We start from the raw sequence: 7,303 nt of genomic DNA on the forward strand, positions 1-7,303 counted from the left end.
GAGGGCTTGCCAGCATCCATGGCCACCTCCATTGTCAGGCTCAAAGCCCCCAGCCCAGATCCTCACCTTCAGCTTGACCCACGCCAGGGGCCTGGCTGGGGTCTGGCGTCAAGTTCCTCCCCTCTGGGGGTCCCTGAGTCCAAATACAAGATCAGACACAAGGATGCTGAATAAGAAGGCCCCCTGGGGAAGGTGGCTAGAGGGACAGAAGTACCAGCAAGAGCAAAGGGGAGGAGGCAGGAGAGAGAGGGAATAGGAAATGCCAGGACCCCAGGCCTGGCAGGCACCTCATGCAGCTTCTGTGTGTGGCACCTGTGAGGTGGACAGCATTTGTGCCAGGTTATTGGCAGTCAGAGAGGTTGCAAGCCCACCCAAGGTCACACAGCTAGGATTGAGCCCCTGGAACTCAGACTCCAGCATGCCTGTTGCCAGCACCTTCACTATTCCTCTGGCTGTACCCTGCCTCTGGAGACATTGGAGCTTCAGTACATCTGCAGGCTGCAACATTATCTTGGACTCCTCCAGTGATGGGGAGCTCACTACTTGTGAAGGCACTCAACATCCAGGACCTAACTGCAGAACTTTATCCTCTTAAAGAGTTCCCTGGATGGGGGTGGGGTGGGGCTGGGGGTCCTCTGCCTACTTGCACTCCCCTACCTGCTCCTGGCTCTGTTGGGCTGGCCTCTATAGAATTCCTGAGCCCAGAGGGGACCCTGAGATAGGCTTCTGTCCAGATAGAGGTGGGGTGTGGAGAGGGCCGCACCCTTCCCTCTGCTCAGCTCAGAACCCTTCTTCTCTAGGCGTACTCTCCAAGCCCACCCTCCTACATGTCCCTCCTGGTGCAGGTGCAGGGATTATTACAGCTATTCTGATGGTGTGGGTCCCAGGAGGGGACTTACACACCCTCCATACCCATTTTCCTACCCCACCCCTGGGCAGCTCTGCCCCTTGTCTTGGGCCTGGGCTGGAGTCTGGGGGTTGCCAGGTCATGTGGGAAGCCTGTGGTTGGCACAGGGGTGGGCTCACCCAGAGCCACACAGCGGTCAAGGGGCAGTGTGAGGACCCCCATAGCCCAGTTCCACACATGTGAGAGGGCTGGCTCTGGGGTCTCTCTCACCTTTGGACCCTTTGAACATACCTGCTCTTGCCTCAGTTTCCCCATCTCATGCAGGCCCCTCCCTCCCTGCATCCTCACTATGGCCCCCTCACTCTGGCCCAGCTCACAGGGACAGGCCAGGACCATTCCCCACCCAGGGCCTTTCTCCCTTTGCCTGGGGCACTGTCTGGGAATGGGCGGTTCCTGCACGCTCACCTCAGATCTTCTGGGCACCATGGTCCTCCCTGGAAGGCCAGCTCCACTGGGCAAGGATGTTTCTCACTAGGTTCTCGGCCTCACTCCGTGCCTGGGCAGACAACAGGTAAGGCGCGTATGGGGAGCCCCACTCAGTGAGCCTCGCACAGGGATGCCAAAAAGCACATCTTTGTTTTTAGGACCCTCTGACTAACATTTAGCTTTTCCTCCCATTTTGAATATAGGTGACATTCCCAAACAGCAGTACGTGCTGGACCTATGACGTCAGCAACAGAAACCTCAAGACATTTTCATGTCATGTCATAGCTGTTGCAGGAACCATGAAATCTTGTTTCTGTTCCCTGCTCAACTGAAATTACAGAGGTTGTCAGCCTGCAGCCAGCCTTTTCATCGCTGGTGCTGGCGACAGTGCTGCATGCCGTGCCCCCTTCTGCACAATGCTTCACTTCCATATCTTCTGGCTTTATGGAGGTGAACACAGAAGGACACACTGGCAGTGTGTGGTCTGGAAAGTTCTAACCACACTTAGTACGTCTTGGAAGCCATCACCCTTGTCAAGGTAATGGAAACCTGTTGCCCCTGAAGTCACATGCCACAAAAGTCTTAAAGCTTTTGATAACTGGATCTGTTTCTTTTGTGATGGTGCATCATTTATTTTAGGCAGTAATAAAACCTTGTTCTGAGAAGGAGCCCATGGGCTTCACCAGCCTGCTAGGGGCTCCCTGATGCCTACATAGCCTCTCTGCTCTAACCTCTGGAGGAGGTCAGTAGGGGTGGGAGAGAGGCCCCACTTGGGGATATGTAAGACAGGCTGCAGCGCAGGGGGCCAGCAGAGATGTCTGCGCTGGAATTTGAGGGGCAGGAGGACCCCCAGTGACTCAGGGGCTTTCCCTGGTGGTTCCTGCAGTGTGGCCAGGGAGGGGCTGGAGGCCAGGGAGCCAGCAGGAGGAGGCCACCAGGACCAGGCTGACCAGGGTGTGGAGCCACAGCACCCAGCAAGGTGGTGGGTAGGGAAGGGAGGAAGGGTGGGGCCCTCATGGGTCTGGGGGTGGGGAGACACAGATTGTGAGGGGGCATGCAACACTAGTCTCCACCTGGACCTGTTCTCTTGGGACTCACCCCTAGGTTTGAGGGGGCTGGTGTCTGTGCCTCTCTCTGGAGGCCCTTCTCCCCTTTCAATCCCCGGACAGAGGACAGCAGAAGGGACGGACCCCACCTGGCCTGGGAGGCATCTAATGAATTCAGGGTTCCAAAAACCCTGGGAAAGGGAAAAGTTGGTCCCCGCCCATTCTGCGGTCTGGTGACAAGTTCCACAAGTTCCACAAACCTTAGTGGCTTAAACTGACAGTCCTTATATATGCCATCTTCTTGGGGGTTAGGACCTAGCGGCATCTTGGTGACATGTACTGGCATGAAGTCTTGCATGAGGTGCAGCCAGACAGTGGCAGTGCCTGGGTTTACACCACAGGCTTTGCAGGGGGTTAGAATTGCAACCCCCCAAATCACACCCATCCAGAATCTCCGAATGGGATCTTGTCTGGAAATGGTATCTTTGCAGTTGTAATTAGTTGAGAATCTTGAGATGAGATGACCCTGCATTGGGGCGGGCCCTGAATCCAATGACAAGTGTCTTTATAAGGAGATTTGAGACACAGACAAGGGGAGATGGCCACGTGACAACAGAGGCAGAGATTAGGGTGATGCAGCCATAAGCCAAGAGACGCCTGGGGCATCAGGAGCTGGAAGAAGCAGGAAGGATCTGCCCCTAGAGCCTCTAGAGGGTGCACACTCTACCTACACATTGATCTCAGAGTTCTGGCCTCCAAACCTGGGAGAGAATAAACTTCTGTTTTTAGCCACCACGTTTGTGGAAATTTGTCATGACCTCCCCAGGGCCTCATGTGGGCTGGTTCCTGGGGCTGAAAGGATGGGGGCCCCTTGGACACCCCTCTTTCCTTTCACCTGCCTGTCCGGGTGGTATCTGCACACATCAGCCTGAGGGTGGCCAACTTCTAGCAAGTGGCCACCTAACCTGCCCAGCTGGGTATGTGTCCCCCACTGGGCATGTGTCCTCTGCTGTGACCGCCACACCTTGAAGTGGTTCTGGGTCTTGGAGTCAAACCAGTCCCTTCCCAGGTGCCCCCTGTCCTGCAGCCCTCAGCAGGACTAGGGGAAGGACCGGAGGCAGTCCGTGCTGATATTGAAAGACACTCCCTCACCCTGCTTCCTTCACTCATCGCTCCCAAAGCCCCGTGTCTGGAGGAAGCCAGGTGTGGAGAATGTCAGCCCTGTAGCTGCAGTTATTGCAAAACTGCCCTGAAGAAAGATGGGCAGCTGTGGGGGCGGACTCGTGCCTGCCTGCCACCGTCTCCCCCAGCCAGCTCCAGGCCCAGGGCCAGGTGTGGATTATCCTCAGAAGAAGGTGTCAGGATTCACAGAATCTCTCAAGGACTCATGAGTATCTTGCTTGCCATCCCACTGAGCAAGGCTAGGGAGCCTGGACGACAAGCAGATTGGGGTCTGGGTTATGCAGGACTCAGGCACCCTGGTTCCTGGCACCTAGAAAGTGGCCCTGCTCAGAAGCTGCATGTGGTCCCTGTCCCCCTGAGTGAAGCTGAAAGCCCCCCATGCCCACGGCCTTCTGCCATCTGGCCCCTTCTCATTCTAATTTGCAGGTATCAGGCAGCTCAGCTGTGCCCAGGGTCCTGTCCCAGGGCCTTTGCACTGACTGCTCCCTTCCAGGTGAGCTCGCTCCCTCCTTCCGAGGAAGGAGGTGCTCCTCTGGACCCCCTATCCTTGAAGCAGCACCCCCTGCTTCTCTCAGCCCTTCACTCCACTCTCCTCCATCGCACACGAACATACTTAATACATTTGTTTCATTGATTTTGTCTATCCTCCACCACCCAGCAGGGCCCTTGCAATGGACACACCGTAGATGCTCAAAGATGGGAAGGAGAGCAGGGGGGCAGCCAGCAGGGGACAGTGGCTCAGAGAGGAGCTGCCTGATCTTGGGCCACACAGACTGGATAAGAGGTCACAGGCTCTGCAGGCACCATGCTGAGTCCCGCCTGGCCAAGGGCAGGCAGTGCTCTCTCCTGCCACCCGAGGTGTGCCATCATCCTCTGGAGCAAGATTGGAGCAAAGGAGGCCAGGTGGGGGCGCTCCTGCCTAGGCAACTGCTACCCTGGCTGGGAACCTTCTGTGCTTTAATTAAAACTCATCTCTCTGCCTGACCCCACTCTGCCATCACATTCTCCATTTAATTGGGGCCCTTCAGAGTGGCCAAGGTTAATTAAAAAGCCCAGCCAAAGGCATCACGGTGTCCCAGCATCTGCTGCCAGGGTCTGCCCGCGTGCACCCTGCCTCATACCCCAGAGGGCTGGCCTCACACCTGTCACCCCACCTTGGGGTGCAGCTCCATGATCCCCACTCTGGTCTCTCCAAGAGTGTGAAAACCCCTCAGGGATCCTGAGGCTCTGAAGTGGCTTGCTGTCCCCACCAAGTGAGGGCAGCCTGGCTCTGGGGACACCAGCCTGTTTGTGCCAGGTCCTGATTCCAGCCTGGGGGGCTGGGTGCTGCTTCTGGCTCCCAGGTCATGGTGGGCCGGCCCTGCCCTTTTCAGCACCCCATCTCTACCTGCAAGCCCAGCTGGGCACCTGCCCTGGAGAGCCCCCTTCTTGGGAGGGTGTCTCAAGCCTTTTCCTGCACAGGCTGCTTGCTACCTCCTACCACCCCTTGTGAGGACTGTCTGTGAAGGACAGTCCAGAGTCGCTCTGGAAGGCACCTGGCTCGCCAGGTGTGCTCAAGGGGGTGGGTGCCCTGTGAGGGAGGCCAGTGGGCAGTCAGAGACCTGCCAGATGAGAAGCCAGGGACATCAAGATCTGGGATCTGATCCTTCAAAGGCCTGGCCCTAGAGAGGGAGACATGGATAGGCCAAGGAAGGCGAGACCCTGACAAGAGCAGGCCTTGTTCTGCCATAGACGGGAATAAAGAAGGCCTGAGTGTCTCACCACTGCCCAGAGCCTGAACATCAGGGCAACAGACAGAGTCCAGGCCCAGAGGCCCAGCAGAGCTAGGTTGAGGGCTGGGGGAGCCTGAGCAGGTGGGCCAGGTGGTGTCAGGACGCCCAGCATTGCTTCTGGGCCTGGAGAGAAACTATTCCTCATAACTGAACAAGGAAAATATAAACAGAACACCTGACACTGGGACAGACCCAGAGCTGGAGACTGCTGGCCATGCTGGGGTATCAGCGGGGCCGGTGCTGCTGCCTGCCAGCCTGTCAGGCCAGGCTGGGTTCGAGCTGCAGCTGGAGAGCTGCAGGGGGAGCCCTGGAGAGGCCTCTGGTCCTACTCCAGGGCCCAGGTGTGTCCTCATGTCCCTCAACCCAAGGGCCTGCTCAGGGACCCCAGTCCCTGTGGCAGGGGAAATAGGAAGTGGTCGCACCTGTTTCTGAACCTGCTGGCTGAGGAAGCATATCAGAGTGGATGGTGGCCTGTCCCACTTGTCATGTCAGCCTTGGGCTGGGTTGCAGGAGCTGGACCCTGTGGGTCAGCCCAGGGGAGGGGCTAAACCTGTGGTCAGGAACAAAACTCCTCTCTTTCTGTCCACCGTAGGGCAGGCCCTGTGACAGGGAGAGGCAGAGAGCGGGTCTGAACCACCTGTGAGTGTGTCCTAGCCTGAGGTATCCCACCTGTGCTGTGTGCAACCCCACCTCTAGTGTGCTCCCTCGTATTGTCCCCACCTGCAGCATCCACACCAGCAGGGTCCCCATTTGTATCCTCCCTACCTGCACTCTCTCCTTCCCACCTGCATCCTCTTCACTTGCAGTGTCCTTCTCACCTGCAGTGTCCCCAGCTGCACTACCCCCACCTGAGTCCCCACCATACCTGTTATCCTCGGCTACTCTGGGGCAAGCTGAGCTGAGCTGTCTGGGGGAGGAGGCCACACTGTCCTCCTAGTCTGAGTGGGTGGGTGCTGGGTTGGAGCCCTACCAGCTTCCTCACACCAGCTGTGGGCTGGGGTGTCCATCCTCCCTGTCTGAGAGGCTAGAACTCTCCAACCTCCACAACCCCCAGGAGTAGTTGCCAAACAAGCACTGGCAGGGCTGTGGGTCACTGGGAAGTGCCAGGGCAGCTCCCCAGTGGTCCAGTGGGTGGGAGACTTGGAGCTGAGGTGCTTAGGCATGGGCTGGGGACCAGGGAGCTGTTGCTGCGCCCGCGGGGGTGCCCAGGAGCCTGGGTGAGTCCACCCATCCCGCATACCGTGGGGGACATCCACGAAAACCAGCCCTCTGGAGACAGGCAAGGGGCAGACCCAGACCCAGCTCTGAGCTGCCAGGCTGACTTCTGACCTCTGACCCTGATCCTGTCCCAAGCAGCACCTGTCCTTCCTGGACACTTGCCCAGGTGTAGCTGCCTGCGCTGGATGCAGCCCCTTCCTGGTGGGCTTCCAGGGCAGGGGTGACCCAGTGTATGTCCTGCCTGTCCTCAATGTGCCATTGACTCTGAGAGGCTGGGACAAGGCCTGCCTCTTTCCCAGCCTCAGTTTCCCTGTTTGCAATGTGACCTGAGACCTGGAACACCTTTCCTCATGGCCACCTCCTGGAGACCCTGATATGGGAGCTGGGGTGAGGCTCCATGGTGGGCATGTGCACAGGGACCCCCTGGTATTGCTGCAGACACAGCTGATACTGATGCCACATGTTGTAAGGGTGGCCCATTGCAGGTGTCCCAACCACTCCCAAATGTCCTCCCAGATAAGGGGCATTCCCCTCAGGCATTCTGATAATCTGGCTTACTCAGACTGGCCTGCGTGAGGGCTGGAGCTGGGGAGGGTGGATCTGTTGGGAGCTGGGTCTAGAGCTGGGGAGATAGCTGAGCCCTAGGAGCTGGTCAGGGACCCTGCAGAGGCCTGTAGCCCTGGGGATGGGCCAGCTTGGCATCAGATCCCCCCACCACCAACCCCCACATGCAACACATACACAGCTTCTCC

The sequence above is a fragment of the Mesoplodon densirostris genome, chromosome 3 (assembly GCF_025265405.1).
Source record: "Mesoplodon densirostris isolate mMesDen1 chromosome 3, mMesDen1 primary haplotype, whole genome shotgun sequence".
Classification (NCBI taxonomy): Eukaryota; Metazoa; Chordata; class Mammalia; order Artiodactyla; family Ziphiidae; genus Mesoplodon; species Mesoplodon densirostris.